At 63.4% G+C, this 17714-nt stretch overlaps 1 protein-coding gene across 1 annotated transcript in view; it reads right to left on the bottom strand.

The window, feature by feature from the left end:
* LRRC4B (leucine rich repeat containing 4B) overlaps positions 1-8873 on the bottom strand; it is a 39501-nt gene extending 30628 nt beyond the window's left edge. The window contains exon 1 of the mRNA XM_037888649.2: positions 8669-8873. The gene's annotated coding sequence lies outside the window, so the exon portion shown is untranslated. The remainder of the gene's footprint in view (positions 1-8668) is intronic.
* Positions 8874-17714: the final 8841 nt, after the last annotated feature.

The raw sequence follows: 17714 nt of genomic DNA, 5'->3' as shown, positions 1-17714 counted from the left end.
GGTTTGGGCACAAACTCATCTAAGGGGGAGAAAAGGCAAGTGGCGGGGGCGGGGGGATGTCAGAGGATCAAAACGTAAATGTGTTAATTAAACATCCAATGAATTATCCAGCCAATTGGTTCTGGAGCTGGCGCATTAACCAGCGGGAAGCGGCTGGGAGTCTCAATACAGAAATAATCGATCAGTGGGGAGGGGGGGTGCATGTCTGGAGGGTGCGGGGGCGGCAGCGTTGCCACCGGTCAGAGGAGGCTGCGGGTGGGGCAAACGTTCCCCGCAAGGTTTTTACACTTGCTTTGGGTTCCATACGCCGTGGACCCAGCAGGACACGGCCCGATCCGCGCGTGGTCATGGGGTGGGGGGGTAGGGAAGCAAAGCACAAGGGCTATTTGGGGCCTGGGGTTGGGTGCGGGCGGAGGCCCAGGCCTAAAGAGGCCAGAGCAGGAGGCCCGGGTCCTCAGAGACACCCCCGCCCCGCCCCCCCGGGCACCATGGACGTCCCTGGACCCTCAGCACTAAAGTAAGCAGTTCGGGGGATCTGGGGCCGGGGGGATAGTGGGTTTAGGGAGGTCAGGAGTCCTGGTGACTAGGGTCAATGAATTTGTGGGGTTACAGGCATCAGGGCCAGGTGTTGGGAGTGGGGAGTTCGAGGGCTAACAGGTTTAGGGGCTCAGGTGTTCAGGCACTCGGGTTGGGGGTAGGAGGGTGGGGGTTAGCTGGGGCGGGGGTTCGGGTTATCAGGGGGATGTTTCTGGGGTTAGGGACGTCCCCTAGGGCACCAGGCGCTTCCTTGCACGTGTCCCCACACACCGGTACACCAGGGAACAAGGGCGAACACGGGCCCTGCCTCGTGGGCGGCTCTGTGACACAGACACGGCCACGGCCCGGGAGCTTACGGCGAGCCCACAGGACCCGCGGCAGGGTAGCCCGGTGCTGTGTTCTCTGCACAGCAACCCCATGAGGAGCGAGCCACTCTCAGTGTCATCTAAAGGGTCACCCGCAGCCCGTTATCCACAGGGTGCCCCGCAGCACGTGTTCTCTACACAGCAACTCACTGGGGTAGATGTCAGACACGTCTTAGCTACACAGTAGCTACATGGCAACAATACGCGTTATCCACACACAATCCATTGGGATCAGTGTCAGACATGTGTTAGCTACACAGTAGTTACATGGCAACAATACGCGTTTTCCACACACTATCCATTGGGATCAGTGTCAGACACGTGTTAGCCACAGGGTCACCCGCACTACGCGTTATCCACACACAACTCATTGGGATCGGTGTCGGACACGTGTTAGCTACAGGGTCACCCGCACTACGCGTTATCCACATATAATTCATTGGGATCGGTGTCGGACACGTGTTAGCCACAGGTTCACCTGCAACACATTATCCACACAGTTACCCCCAGGACGCGTTATCCACACACAGCTCATTGGGATCGGTGTCGGACACGTGTTAACTACAGGGTCACCCGCGGTACGCGTTATCCACACACAGCACATTGGGATCGGTGTCGGACACGTGTTAGCTACAGGGTCACCCGCACTACGCGTTATCCACACACAGCTCATTGGGATCGGTGTCGGACACGTGTTACCTACAGGGTCACCGGCAGCACGCGTTATCCACACACAGCTCATTGGGATCGGTGTCGGACACGTGTTAGCTACAGGGTCACCGGCGGTACGCGTTATCCACACACAGCTCATTGGGATCGGTGTCGGACACGTGTTAACTACAGGGTCACCGGCGGTACGCGTTATCCACACACAACTCATTGGGATCGGTGTCGGACACGTGTTAGCTACAGGGTCACCCGCGGTACGCGTTATCCACACACAGCTCATTGGGATCGGTGTCGGACACGTGTTAGCTACAGGGTCACCCGCACTACGCGTTATCCACACACAGCTCATTGGGATCGGTGTCGGACACGTGTTAGCTACAGGGTCACCCACGGTACGCGTTATCCACACACAGCTCATTGGGATCGGTGTCGGACACGTGTTAACTACAGGGTCACCGGCACTACGCGTTATCCACACACAACTCATTGGGATCGGTGTCGGACAGGTGTTAGCTACAGGGTCACCCGCACTACGCGTTATCCACACACAGCTCATTGGGATCGGTGTCGGACACGTGTTAGCTACAGGGTCACCGGCAGTACATGTTATCCACACACAGCTCATTGGGATCGGTGTCGGACACGTGTTAGCTACAGGGTCACCCGCGGTACGCGTTATCCACACACAGCTCATTGGGATCGGTGTCGGACACGTGTTAGCTACAGGGTCACCCACGGTACGCGTTATCCACACACAGCTCATTGGGATCGGTGTCGGACACGTGTTAACTACAGGGTCACCGGCACTACGCGTTATCCACACACAACTCATTGGGATCGGTGTCGGACAGGTGTTAGCTACAGGGTCACCGGCGGTACGCGTTATCCACACACAGCTCATTGGGATCGGTGTCGGACACGTGTTAGCTACAGGGTCACCCGCGGTACGCGTTATCCACACACAGCTCATTGGGATCGGTGTCGGACACGTGTTAGCTACAGGGTCACCCGCGGTACGCGTTATCCACACACAGCTCATTGGGATCGGTGTCGGACACGTGTTAGCTACAGGGTCACCCGCACTACGCGTTATCCACACACAGCTCATTGGGATCGGTGTCGGACACGTGTTAGCTACAGGGTCACCCGCGGTACGCGTTATCCACACACAGCTCATTGGGATCGGTGTCGGACACGTGTTAGCTACAGGGTCACCCGCACTACGCGTTATCCACACACAGCTCATTGGGATCGGTGTCGGACACGTGTTAGCTACAGGGTCACCCGCGGTACGCGTTATCCACACACAGCTCATTGGGATCGGTGTCGGACACGTGTTAGCTACAGGGTCACCGGCAGTACACGTTATCCACACACAGCTCATTGGGATCGGTGTCGGACACGTGTTAGCTACAGGGTCACCCGCACTACGCGTTATCCACACACAGCTCATTGGGATCGGTGTCGGACACGTGTTAGCTACAGGGTCACCCGCACTACGCGTTATCCACACACAACTCATTGGGATCGGTGTCGGACACGTGTTAGCTACAGGGTCACCCGCACTACGCGTTATCCACACACAGCTCATTGGGATCGGTGTCGGACACGTGTTAGCTACAGGGTCACCGGCGGTACACGTTATCCACACACAGCTCATTGGGATCGGTGTCGGACACGTGTTAGCTACAGGGTCACCCACGGTACGCGTTATCCACACACAGCTCATTGGGATCGGTGTCGGACACGTGTTAGCTACAGGGTCACCGGCGGTACACGTTATCCACACACAGCTCATTGGGATCGGTGTCGGACACGTGTTAGCTACAGGGTCACCCACGGTACGCGTTATCCACACATAACTCATTGGGATCGGTGTCGGACACGTGCGTTACCCACACAGCCCTCTGTTGCGCTCAATGGCAAACACATGTTATATCCACACCCCAATCCCCAGCTCACATGTTCCCTGCTCACCAATCCCTGGCGGTTCCCCACTCGGCGGCCGCATGCCGAGCAGCACGGGGCACTTCCAACCCAGCCCCAGTCCTGCTTCCTGTCACCCGCCATCTCTCCCTCTCTTTTAGCACCAGACCCCCCGCCTGCCACTCTGCAGGGCTGGCAGAGCCTCACAGGAGCACCGGCCACTCCCCTGTCCCAGCAACAGCTAGACGGGACACAGCGCATCCCGCTGGGGAGTGCGGCGACCGGCCCAGCACAGCCCTGGGGCTCAGATCCCAGGCAGCGGCTCTGGGAGGGGAGCGGGGTCTAGTGGTTAGAGCCGGGCGGGGTGGCTGGAAGCCAGGACGCCTGGGTTCTCTCCTTGCTGTGGGAAGGGAGTGGGGTCTATTGGTTAGAGCAGGGGAGGGCTCCTGGGTTTTAGCCCTGGCCTGATCTCCCTCACCGCACACACACACCCCGGTCTGTGTGCAAGAGGAAAAGGCAACACCTCCATGGAGACGGGGGGGGGAGGGGTGCAGCAGCACGCCTCCCCCCATTGCAGACCCCTCCCCTCCTCAGCGGGAGATGTGGGGTGGGGTGTGAGATGCCCAGGAGCAGGTTAGCCCCAGACCAGGAATCAGCATCTGAGCAGTGCCACGCTGGGGGAAGAGCGGGGGGGGGGGGGGGGGGGATGCAGAACAATCAGAGAAGGGAAGGTGGGGTGGGGGGATCATTAGGATTTAGAGGGAGGGTTGGGTGGAGCAGTTACTCAGCCCTGCCTGGGGGGGAAGCGGGGAGCTGAGAAGGCTCTTCTGTAACTCTGACCACGGCCAGCCCTCCTAGTTTCTACCCTACCCAAGGCCATGTGGCAAGACGGGCGACAGGTCATACAGAGAGACCGTGGCAGAGCTGGGGAGAGAACCCAGGAGTCCTGGCTCCCAGCCCCCCCTGCTCTAATCACCAGACCCCACTCCCCTCCCAGAGCCTGGGAGAGAACCCAGGAGTCCTGGCCCCTCCGCCCCACTCAAATCCCCTCCCCTGCCAGTGCTGAGCCAGGACTGAGGATTCTGGGGGGGGGGGGGGGGGGGTGGAGCTGGTCGGGGGGGGGGGGGGTGGAGCTGGTCAGGGTGGGCAGGAGGAAGAGGGGAGGAGGCGTGGGGGGGATTCCCTTGCTGTGGGGCCCATCCCCCCCCGTCACCCCCCACCCGTCTCAATGTCAGCGGCTGGAGCAGAGCTGCCTGGCAAACGGGACGTGAGGAGCCTGCAGATGCCGCACGATGCAGAGAAGCTCTCCCAGAACACGGCTTCCTCCCCCCCGCCCGCCCAAGCTGGGCTGGGGGGGCGACAGGACGCCTGGGTTCCAAACCCCTCCCCCCGTTCTTGTCGGATCCCTCCAAACACCCTTGGCCAGCGCCCTTCTCACCTGAACCCCCTGCCCCGCCGCTTCCTTCCCCCACACACACACACAGAATTGGAAGCCCCCACCAGCTACACACACCCCCATCAGTCAACCCCCCCCCCCCCCCCGGCACTGTGCCAGGTCAAGATCATTTAAATTGTAGGGCCAAACAATACATGGGTTCCAGCAGCCCCCCACTCCCAACCGGCAGCCCCTGCTGACCCTGCCCCCCCAGCCCTATCAGTGCCCCTAACTCCCCACCGCAGCCCCCCACTAGCCCGGCCCTGCCCCACCCCAGCCCTGCTGGTGCCCCTCACTCGCAACCCGCAGCTCCCTGCTGGCCCAGCCCTGGGCTCCCCCCAACCCCACCGGTGCCCCTCACTCCCGACCCGCAGTCTTTCTCCCCAGGCTCCGTTAGCCCCAGATTTGTCACTTCTCACACTTGTGGCTCTGTGGACACATACATCCCCCCCCCCCCCCCCCCAGTCACAGCTTCCCCCTGGGGTGGCTCCTGCGCTGGGCCCAGGGGCAGTTCCCCAGAGCAGAAACCGTTCCGCCCGCCCCCCCACCAGTCAGCCCCTGCCACCTCCCCAACATCCCAATTCTCCCTCCCCCACTGCCCCTGGGACCCACCAGCCCCCCCCCCCCCATCTCCTCTTCCCCAGGCCGAGACCCTGAGCTCTCCCTCCTCCACTGCAAACCCCCCCCCCCCCCCCCCAATCTGGTCCCAAACGTCTCAGGCCTGACTAATATACCCTGCCCCCAACACACCCAGATCCCTGCTGCCCCCAGGTCCCTCCCACTAACCCCCCAACAACCTCTGACCCCCCCAACCCCTCCCCCACTGCTACCTTCCCCTCCCCCCCCGCTACTCCCCCCCAAACCTCCCAACATCCCCGGCCATCCTCAACAGCTGCCCCCTCCCCGCAATCGGGAGGATTCCCCCCACCCCCCTCGCCGGCACCCCGGGGTTGGTTGTGGGGGGGTCCCTGGAACTGGGGGAGGGGGGGTTTCCCATCTCAGCCAGATCCCTGGCGGGGGGGTCTCAGAGGCGCTTGCTGGGGGGGGTGAGAGTCAGGTTGTGACTGCAGCAGTCCCGGGGGGGGGGCTGTTTAACTGAGGGGGGCCCGTTGCCAAGCCGCGGGGGGTGGGGGAAGCCCGACCAGTTGCTGGTTGGGGGGGGCAGAGACAGGCCCTGCTGCAGCATCGCCCCCCCCCACAGACACCCCCCCCCCCCGTGTTTCCATTTTCTGTCCCAACCCCGTTTTCATGAGCTCCAGTTGCCGTGGAAACAGCTGCTGAAGCACATTGGCTTCTCCCTGGCGACTGCTCCATCCCCCCCACTCCGGCCCCCCACCCCCGACATGACCCCCCCATCCTCTCCTGTGTACCCCTCCCCCAGGTACCCCTGACCTGACCCCCCCTTCAGCCCCCCCATCCTCCCCTGTGTACCCCTTCCCCACGTACCCCTGACCTGACCCCCCCTTCAGCCCCCCCACATCCTCTCCAGTGTAGCCCTCCCCCAGGTACCCCGGACCTGACCCCCCCATCCTCTCCTGTTTACCCCTCCCTCAGGTACCCCCGACCTGACCCCCATCCGCTCCTGTGTACCCCTCCCCCAGGTACCCCCGACCTGACCCCCCCTTCAACCCCCCCACATCCTCCTCTGTGTTCCCCTCCCACAGGTACCCCGACCTGACCCCCTCATCTCCCCCCCCCCCCCCCGCAACTCCCCACAGTCCCAGCCTGGCCGCCCCCACCCTTCCCAGCCCAGAAACGGGGGGGGGGGTCACTGCAGCAAGCACCTAAGGGCTGCAGGGGGGGCAGGGGTGAACACACCCCACTCCCCCCACTGGACCTGTGGCCCCTGCACTAAATCACACCCCTCCCCTCCTGCCCCCCCGCTCCACTGCACCTTTCAATCCATTGGATCCAAGACAGAAAATCTGCTCCCCCCCCACCCCACCCCATGAGGGTGCACTTCCACTCGGCCCAGCCCCCCAGGTCCCCAGACACACAAACTCCTCCACCCCCAATCCAGCCTCTGAACCAGGGTCCCCCCACCAGAAGGCCCAGGAGCCCCCAGCGGCCCTCCCAGTCCCCCACCCCCCCAAACTGACTCAATTCCACCATCACCACCCAGACAGACCCCCTCAGATGTCTCAGTGTCCCCCCAACTTGCCTCCCCTACAGGTCACCCCCCTCAGCTCCTCCCTGCAATAGGTCAGCCCCCCACTCCACCAACATGGCACCCCCCCAGCTGTCCCAGCACCCCTCAGGTCATGGGTCACCCCCCAGTCCCCCTCCACAACTGGCCACCCCCCAGTGTCCCAGCACCCCTCAGCTCATGGGTCACCCCCCCAGTCCCTCCCCCACAACTGGCCACCCCCCCCCGGTGACCCAGCACCCCTCAGATCATGAGTCATACCCCCAGACACCCCACACACAACTGGTCACCCCCCCCCCCAGCTGGCCCTGGCCCTGATCCTGCTCCGACGGGTCACATTCACCCCCGCCATCCCCCAGCTCCCCCACCCCACCCCGACAGGACAACCCTGACCCCCACAGCTTCCGCCCTCAGTGGGTCCCCTCCCAGCAACCCCCGTCTCCCCACCATGGGTCACTCCCCCACCTACAGGCCAGACCCCTCCCTGCCCGCAGGCTCAGCACCCCTGGATGGATCACACTCCTCCCGCCAATGTGCCCACAAGCCCTGATCCCCCCCCCCCCCCCAAACCTTAACATCCTGCCCCTCCACCCCCAATTCCCCACTGGTGCACCAAGGAGGAGCAAGACCCGGCCGCCCCCTTCTGCACAGTCAACCCAGGAAGCCCAGGGACCTGGGACAAGAGGGGCCAGGGCTGGGGGGCCGCGGGGGGGCAGGGGTGCTGAGCCAGCAGGAAAGGGGAAGCAGCTGGGAGGCTGGGGGGGATGCCTGTGTTGGGCCAGCAGGGGGTGCAACACAGAGATGTTGGGTTGGGGGAGGGGGAGGAGCCTGGGGATGCTGGGGGGGTGGCGGGGAGGCTTGGTGGGGCAGGAGCCTGGTGGGGAGTCTGGGGATGCTGGGGGTGGGAGGCTGGGGATATTGCGGGGGAGGGCTGGGGGGAAACTGGGGAAACTGGGAGCCTGGGGGGGGGATGCTGGGAGGATTCTGAGAGGCCCCAGGGATACTGGGGGGGCAGGTGGGGGGGATTCTGGGGGGCCTGGGAATGCTGGTGAGCAGGTGGAGAGCTGGTCGGGGGTGCGGGGATGCTGGGCGGCAAGTGGGGGACCAGAGGGTGCTGCTGAGCTGGGGGGGCGGGGCTGGTGGGTGACCCGGGGACGCAGGTGGTGGGTGGGTGCCCCGGGGATGCAGGGGGGGCAGGCGGAGGGCCGGGAATGCAGGGAGGGCAGGCAGGGCCCGTTTATACTGGAGAGCTGGTGGGGGAAGGGCGGGGGGGCTGGTGGGTGACCCGGCGATGCAGGGGGCGGGGGGAGGGTGGGGGGGCAGGGGGGAGCAGGCGGGGGCCCGGGGATGCAGGGGGCGGGGGGGCCGAGGGGTGCAGGGGGATGGGGGGGCCGGGGGTGCGGGGGGTGCAGGGGGAGGCCCGGGGATGGAGGGTGCAGGCGGGGGCCCGGGGGTGCAGGGGGATGGAGGGTGCAGGCGGGGGCCCGGGGGTGCAGGCGGGGGCCGGGGGGTGCAGGGCGGTGCGGGGGGGGCTGCCGGTCTCCGCTCCGAGGTGACCCCCCCCCTGCGGCGCAGGAGCCGGGCACTCACCGGGGCGGGCGGGCGCGGCGGAGGGAGCATCCCCCTCCCCTGGGTCCGGCGCTGGGGGGTCCCCGGCCCCCGGCCACTCACTGGGCGCTCGCCATGGGCCCGGGCGGGGGGGCGCGGGCCGAAGGCAGCGGAGCAACTTCCCCGGCCCCGCCGCGCGGCGCTGGATGCTGCGGAGTCTGGGAGGGCGGTGGGGACGGGAGCGGAATGTTAATGCGGGGGGGGGGGGAGAAGGAGGGAGGAGAGAGAGAGAGAGAACAAGGGAGGAGAGAAGGCGGGAGGAGAGAGAAAGGGAGAGAGAGAGAAGGAGGGAGAGAGAGAGAGAGGGAGAGAGAGAGAAGGAGGGAGGAGAGGGAGAGAGAGAAGGAGGGAGGAGAGAGAGAGAGGGAGAGAGAGAGAAGGAGGGAGGAGAGAGAGAGGGAGAGAGAGAGAAGGAGGGAGGAGAGAGAGAGAGGGAGAGAGAGAGAAGGAGGGAGGAGAGAGAGAAGAAGAGAGAGAACGAGGGAGGAGAGAGAGAGAGAACGAGGGAGGAGAGAGAGAAGAAGAGAGAGAGCGAGGGAGGAGAGAGAGAGAGCGAGGGAGGAGAGAGAGAGAGGGAGAGAGAGAGAGAGAAGGAGGGAGGAGAGAGAGAGCGAGGGAGAGAGAGAACGAGGGAGGAGAGAGAGAAGAAGAGAGAGAGCGAGGGAGGAGAGAGAGAGAACGAGGGAGGAGAGAGAGAGAGAGCGAGGGAGGAGAGAGAGAGAACGAGGGAGAGAGCGCCAAGCGCAAGCGGGGTGGGGGGACAGGAGGAAGGGGTTGATCCTGGCAGGTCTGGGCCCCCCTCAGCCACAAACCCTCCCACCCCATTGCCGGGAGCTCTGGGAGAATGGGGGGAACCCGGCCTGTCAGACCCCTGGTCGCTGCCACCTGTAAATCCCGCACCCCAGGCCAGGGCCCCATTCCCTGTTACCCAGAATCCCCTGGGGCCCACCCCGTGTCAGCGCCCCATTCCCTGTTACCCAGAATCCCCCGGGGCCCACCCCGTGCCAGCGCCCCATTCCCTGTTACCCAGAATCCCCCGGGGCCCACCCCATGCCAGCGCCCCATTCCCTGTTACCCAGAATCCCCAGGGCCCCACTACTTTTTAGTCCCAATCCTCTAGGGCAGGGGTGTCACGGTGTCCCCGGTCGATGCTCTGGAGCTGCCCCCTACGACCCAGCCAGGACTCGGGGGGACCCTCCTCTCTCGGAGCTACTGTCCCCAGGGCAAGACCCTGCCCCGGCTTCCCTCTTCCTGGGGCTGACCCCGGAGCCTCCAGCCTCCCCTGCCCCACCCGGAGCTTCCCGCAGCGAGTCCACACAGGGGCGGGGTCCTGGGGCAGCCAGTGGGTCCTGCCCCCCGCCTCCGCAGTCAGACGGGACTCTCAGCCAGCCGGGGACACAGAAGGTTTATTAGCCGAGGGGAGCATGGTCTAAACCAGAGCTGGTAGGTACAGAGACCAGGACCCCTCAGTCAGGTCCGTCTTGGGGGGCAGGGAGGCCAGAGCCCCATCTGGGCCTCCCTCCATTTCCCCAGCCAGCCCCAAACTGAGACTCTCCCGCCCTCCTCCGGCCTTTGTCTCTTTCCTGGGCCAGGAGGCCACCTGATCCCTTTGTTCTCCAGCCCCTCCAGTTGGCACCTTGCGGGGGGGGGGGGGGGGGGGAAGAGGCCAGGCCATCAACTGCCAGGAGACGGGGTATCGGCCATTGTCTGTGCAGACCCCATCACACTGGCCCTCTAGGGCTCTGCAACGATCACACCCCCTTATCCCCCCACCTAGATACTTAAGAACTGCCTGGGGAAACTGAGGCACCCCCACACTATTCAGAGAGAGCATTAAGAACAGTCCCACTTTGTCACAAGGGGTTGTCAGACTTTTGTGCTGGTGACCCCTTTCACACAGCAAGCCTCTGAGTGCGACCCCCCCTTATACATTAAAAACACTTTTTAATATATTTAACACCATTATAAATGCTAGAGGCAAAGCGGGGTTTGGGATGGAGGCTGACAGCTTGCGACCCCCCCATATGATGACCTTGCGACCCCTGAGGGGTCCCGACCCCCAGTTTGAGAACCCCTGCTCTAGGGCCTGCCCCAAGGGACCCATTTTCTGTTACTAGAAGCTCTGGGGCTCTGCCAGCTGTAGAGGTCCATTCCCTGCTCCCCAGAATCCCCCGGGACCCAGTGCCATATTCTCTGTTACCCAGCATCCCCTGGGGCACCCATTTTCTGTTACCCAGAATCCCCCAAATGACCTCCCCCGTCCATGCAACGCCCACCCCTTCGCTGAGGGGCCAGGGCTGCTCTGGATTTAAACTGAATCCCTGTTGCAGCCCCGGGCTGAGCTGCAAAGATCAGCCACGCGGCGCAAGGTGAGAGCCGGAGCTGCTGTTGACGCAGGGCATAAATTAGCAGGGCCGGGTCCCGTGGTGGGGCCCAGCCCAGCGGGCAGAGCGGCACACGAGAGAGCAGCTGGCTCTGGGGGGGCGCGATGCAGCATGAAGCCCTGGCACGGCCGGAGGAGCGCCTGGGACCACAATAAAACCACACTGAACAAATGCTGCAGGGAGTGGGATGGGGCTCGCCAGGGGGCACTCGCCCCTCGCAGTCACTGCTGACCCCTTGCCCCAGGGTGGCACTAGGGGGCGCTGTGCTGCAGGGAGCGGAGGGGGGGGGGTTCTCTCCAGGTGTAGAGGCTGCTGTACTGTAGGAAGGGAAGTGGGGGTCTCAGTCTCCAATGGGGAACCCGGCCCGTCAGACCCCTGGTCGGTGCCACCAATAAATCCCCCACACTCCGACGCCCCATTCCCTGTTACCCACAATCCCCCGGGTCCCCTAGCCCGTGCCAGCGCCCCATTCCCTGTTACCCACAATCCCCCGGGGCCCCTAGCCCGTGCCAGCGCCCCATTCCCTGTTACCCACAATCCCCCGGGGCCCCTAGCCCGTGCCAGCGCCCCATTCCCTGTTACCCACAATCCCCCGGGGCCCCTAGCCTGTGCCAGCGCCCCATTCCCTGTTACCCACAATCGCCCGGGGCCCACCCCGTGCCAGCACCCCATTCCCTGTTACCCACAATCCCCGGGGGCCCACCCCGTGCCAGCGCCCCATTCCCTGTTACCCACAATCCCCCAGGGCCCCTAGCCCGTGCCAGCGCCCCATTCCCTGTTACCCACAATCCCCGGGGGCCCACCCCGTGCCAGCACCCCATTCCCTGTTACCCACAATCCCCCAGGGCCCCTAGCCCGTGCCGGCGCCCCATTCCCTGTTACCCACAATCCCCTGGGGCCCCAGCCTGTGCTGGCGCCCCATTCCCTGTTACCCACAATCCCCTGGGGCCCCAGCCCATGCCGGGGCCCCATTCCCTGTTACCCACAATCCCCCGGGACCCCAGCCTGTGCCAGCACCCCATTCCCTGTTACCCACAATCCCACGGGGCCCTCTCCGTGCCAGCGCCCCATTCCCTGTTACCCACAATCCCCCGGGGCCCCTAGCCCATGCCAGCATCCCATTCCCTTTTACCCACAATCCCCTGGGGCCCCAGCCCATGCCAGCACCCCATTCCCTGTTACCCACAATCCCCTGGGGCCCCAGTCCATGCCAGCGCCCCATTCCCTCTTACCCACAATCCCTTGGGACCCCAGTCCCTGCCGGCACCCCATTCCCTGTTACCCACAATCCCCCAGCACTTCTCCCAAAAGCCAGGGACAAAGTCCTGGCCAAGCTCTGTCTAGCAAGGATGGGGCTGACCCAATTCACACACACCACAATTGTGTGGCTGATTAGGGGGGGTGCCTCCGGGGGTGGGAAGGCCTGCTTCCCACTGGGCATTGGGGGTGCATGCACACTCCCTGCTATGTGTAGGTGTGTTCTGGCTCTGTGTGTGTGTGTGTGTGTGTGTGTGTGGAGTGGTGTCTAGGGGTGTGTTCTGTATCAATTCATGCACCTGTGTTAGCAGGGGGTTCGCAAAGTTCATCGCACCACGACTCCCTTCTGACCACAAAGTTACTGCACGTCCCCATATTGCGGGGGGCAAAGCCCGAGCCCCCCAGCACCAGGTTGGGGTGCAGCCCGGGCCCCAGCCCTGGGTCCCAGCACAGCTAACGGTGGCCCTGGCGACCCCATCACCCAATTTGAGGTCCTGACCCGCAGTTTGAGAACGGCTGAGTTAGCGTGCGCGTGCTCAGGGTGTGTGTTTGTGTGTCCCTCAGCGTGTGTGTGTGTGTGTGTGTGTGTGTGTGTGCGCACGCTCTGTCCTCTGCACACCGCTCTGGGTGGGCCAAGGGGAGCTGCGGTGTGTGTAGGTGTGCCGGGTGTCTGTGTGAACGCGCGTGTGTGCAGTGGTGTGCACTGTCACAGGCCTGGGGAGGCGTGCGGGGGGGGGGGCACTGGGGAGGGTTTGATGGTGGAGGAGGGGCTCCAGTGTGGGTGGGGGGGACTCTGTTACTCTCTGCCCCTTCCCCAGCCCTCCTGCCCCAGGACCCTCTGGCCCCTCTTCCATTACTCCCAGGCCCCCTCCCTCCCCCTGCCCCATAACGCTCCGCCTCCCACCCTGTCCTCTGCACTTAATTACCCTCTGCCCCCCAACCCCACTCTGTGCCGCAAGGGTGGGGCCTGGAGCACAGAGACCCACAGTCCTGGGGCCCTTCGACCCCTGCCAATGGTTCGCGTTTGGTGCCAGCCCAGCCGAGGGCACCACGGCCCCCGGACGCGATCACACCCTGACCCCCACCCCCGCAAGGGGCCGGGCCCCTGGGTTAGGGGCTGCTCCCAGCCCCATTGCTGGGGAAGCAGCGACACCTGGTGGGCAAAACGCTCCCCTGCGGCCTAGGCTTGTAGCGCCAGGATACCGCATGCAGTGGGCAGGGGTGCAGTGTCATAACCCCCCTTCCCCCAGCTAGGCCCCAGGGGGCACTGCAAGGAAGTGTACATAACCCCCCCCCCCCGCCCCCACTGCGACGCTAGGGGGCACTGTGCTGTGCTCCCTTCCCAGAGCTGGGGACAGAACCCAGGCGTCCTGGCTCCCAGACCCCGCTGCTGTGCCCAATGCAGCCACCAGAGGACACCCCCCAGCCCCCCAGGGCTGCAGGTCGCACTGTGGAGTGGGGGGCTCTTGCATGCTGCCTTAGTGGTAATGGAGCTAACCGGGCTGGGGTCAGGGGTGGGCAGCCCCCACTCCACTAACGCTGGGGTCCGGGGGGGGTCCTGGATCAGCGCCTTGGACTTCACTGCGCAAGCCCTCCGAGGGGCTGAGCCCCGGGCACCGTCCGTCCCCAAATACCTCTCTAGCTACTCACCCATCTATCCACCTACGCCCCTATACACCCATCTATTCCCCCGTACCCATCTGTCCATCTATCCCTGTACACCCATCTATCCCCCCAGACCCATCTGTCCATCTATCCCTGTACACCCATCTATCCCCCCAGACCCATCTGTCCATCTATCCCTGTACACCCATCTATCCCCCCGGACCCATCTGTCCATCTATCCCTGTACACCCATCTATCCCCCTACACCCGTCTATCCCCCCACACCCATCTATCCTCCTACACCCGTCTATCCCCCTACATCCATCTATCCCCCTACACCCATCTATCCCCCCACACCCGTCTATCCCCCTACATCCATCTATCCCCCTACACCCGTCTATCCCCCCACACCCATCTATCCATCTATCCCCCCACACCCATCTATCCTCCTACACCCATCTGTCCATCTATCCCTGTACACCCATCTATCCATCTATCCCCCTACACCCGTCTATCCCCCCACACCCATCTATCCCCCTACATCCATCTATCCATCTATCCCCCTACACCCATCTATCCCCCCACACCCGTCTATCCCCCTACATCCATCTATCCCCCTACATCCATCTATCCCCCTACACCCGTCTATCCCCCACACCCATCTATCCTTCTACACCCATCTATCCCCCCACACCCATCTAGCCATCTATCCGCCCACACCCATCTATCCCCCTACACCCGTCTATCCCCCCACACCCATCTATCCATCTATCCCCCCACACCCATCTATCCTCCTACACCCATCTATCCATCTATCCCTGTACACCCAACTATCCATCTATCCTCCTACACCCCTCTATCCCCCCACACCCATCTATCCATCTATCCCCCATACCCATCTATCCGCCCACACCCATTGTGACGAAGTGGGACTGTTCTTAATGTTTCCTCTGAATAGTGTGGGGGTGCCTCAGTTTCCCCTATGCAGTTCTTAAGTATCTAGGTGGTGGGGTAAGGGTGTATGATCATTGCAGAGCCCTAGAGGGCAGGTGTGTGCAGGGGTCTGGACACAGAGAATGGCCGACACCCTGTTTCCTGGCCACTGATGGCCTGGGCCCTTCCCCCCTGCCAGGTGAGAGCTAAGGGGCTGGAGAACAAAGGAATCAGGTGACCTCCTGGCCCGGGAAAGGAACAAAGCCCAGAGGAGGGGGGGGGGCTGGAGGGAGTTTCAGTTTGGGGCTGGCTGGGGACGAGGAGTGAAGGGCAGACGTGGTTGTCTGGCTCCCTGCCCCCCAAAATGGACCCAGCTGAGGGGTCCTGGTCTCTGCACCTACAAGCTCTGGTTTAGACCATGTTCCTGTCGTCTAATAAACCTTCTGTTTCCCCGGCTGGCTGAGAGTCACGTCTGACTGCGGAGTTGGGGGGCAGGACCCTCTGGCCCCCCCAGGACCCTGCCTGGGCGGACTCGCTGTGGGAAGCGCACGGAGGGGCAGGGGAGGCTGAATGCTCCGAGGTCAGACCCAGGAAGGTGGAGCCGGGGGAGCTGTGTGTCCTGCAGACAGGCTGCTCCCAGAGAGGAGACTCCCCAGAGTCCTGCCTGGCTTCGTGGGGAGCAGTTCCAGAGCATCGTCCGGGGACTCCGTGACACCCATCTATCCATCTATCCCTGTACACCCATCTATCCCCCCTACACCCACCTATCCCCCTACACCCATCTATCCCTGTACACCCATCTATCCCCCCTACACCCACCTATCCCCCTACACCCATCTATCCCTGTACACCCATCTATCCATCTATCCCCCCATACACCCATCTATCCCCCTACAGCCATCTATCCATCTACGCCCCTATACACCCATCTATCCATCTACGCCTCCGCACCCATCTATCTGTCTATCCCCCTACATCCATCTATCCCCATCCACCCCCTCTATCGATCTATCCATTGCCAGAAGCTGGGAGCAGGCGACAGGGGATGGGTCACTTGACGATTCCCTGCTCTGTTCCTTCCCTCTGGGCCCCCGGCACTGGCCATGTCGGAGGACGGGACGGGGCTAGATGGGCCTTTGCTCTGACCCAGTGGGGTCACTCTTATGTTCTTATGTATGGATCTGTCTACACACGCGCACGCACAGCCGTCCATTCATCCAGCGTGTGTCTCTTTTGAGCACATCCTGGGCCTGTCAGTGGAGAGAGCAACAGCGCATGTGTGTGTCAGGGAGGCACCTGTTACTCTGGGGGCGGGGGGGGTGTCTGGGCCTGTCTATAGCAGAGGCCTTGTTTGTCAGCACTGGCCATGCTGTGCGACTGGGGGGGGGGGTGTGGAGGAGAGGGGGCAGGGACAGGGATGTTTGTCTATTCGAGTGTCTCTCTCCCCACTGCTCGCTCACACACACACACACACACACACACACACACACGGCATTATGCTGTGTCTATTCCATCGCTGACCTATGGGGATGGAGGCAGGAGGAGCTGGGGGGGAGGGGCACTGGGAGGGTGAGGACCCCCCCCCCTTCTCCCAGTGCCCTGCCCTGGGTTTCAGACACCAGGTCTCCCTACTGCAGCATCGGGGACCCCTGGCCAGAATCGGGGCCTCCCTTCCCCCAGCTCCCAACCCAGATCAGGTCCCACCTCATGCCAGGTGCTTGCCAGCCCCGCAGTGAGATTTGGGACCCCTCCCCCTGCCAGGCGGTATCCCCCACTGAGACTGGGACCTAGATCCCCCCCCCCACAGGGATCCAGGTGCCAGCCCCCCTCCCGGGCAGGGAGCAGTCCTCCCCCTCCCCGCCTCCCCGCCCCAGCTATCCCCCTGCTCCCCACCCCCCACAGCGTTCCTCTCTCCCGCCGCCCCCCCCCCCACATTACAGGGAGCTGTTCTCTTGCAGGAGCCCTCCCTGGCTCCGTGTGCCCCCCCTCCTCCATGTGCTCCCCACCCCACTGAGTTCCCCCCTCCCCACCAGCCAGCGCCCCCACCTACCCGCAGAGTTAGCTAAGGGGGGGCTCAGAGCCCCCAGGGGAGGGATTGAGGGGAGCCGGGCACAGCACAAACCCCCCCACACACACACACACACCCCAGAGATCCCAGCCCCATTACCCGGGAACCCCAACTGCCCCCCAGCGTCTCCCCTACCACCCTCCCCCACCCCACAAGCGCAGACTCCCCACTTTCCTCCCCTGCTTCCCAGCCCCGACCTTTCTGTCCCGCCCCCCCACCCCGCGGGAGCCCTAACATTCCCCCCATCCCCAGCTCCCGAGACTCCCCACCCCAGAGCCCCAGTCCCAGCTCCTTCGCCCCCCTCTGCCCACCCCAACCCCGCCGGACCTCGCCGGGGGGGGGACGGTTAGAGCCCCAGCGAGACCCGAATCTGCCAGGGATCAGGACCAACACTGGCAGACCCAGGTAGGAAGGACTATGGCAGTGTGTGTGTGTGTGTGTGTGTCTCTGTGTGTGTGTGTGTGTCTCTGTGAGTCTGTGTCAGTGTGGGGCGGTTTGCGTGTCTGTGTGTGTGTGTCTGTCTGTCTCTGTGAGTCTGTGTGTGTGTGTGTGTGTGTGTGTGTGTGTGTCTCTGTGTGTGTGTGTGTGTCTCTGTGAGTCTGTGTCAGTGTGTGGAGACTGGCAGACCCAGGTAGGAAGGACTATGGCAGTGTGTGTGTGTGTGTGTGTGTGTGTGTCTCTGTGTGTGTGTGTGTGTCTCTGTGAGTCTGTGTCAGTGTGTGGAGACTGGCAGACCCAGGTAGGAAGGACTATGGCAGTGTGTGTGTGTGTGTGTGTGTGT

The sequence above is a fragment of the Chelonia mydas genome, chromosome 23, assembly GCF_015237465.2.
Source record: "Chelonia mydas isolate rCheMyd1 chromosome 23, rCheMyd1.pri.v2, whole genome shotgun sequence".
NCBI classification, from domain to species: Eukaryota; Metazoa; Chordata; order Testudines; family Cheloniidae; genus Chelonia; species Chelonia mydas.
This window is presented reverse-complemented; position numbering and strand designations above follow the sequence as displayed.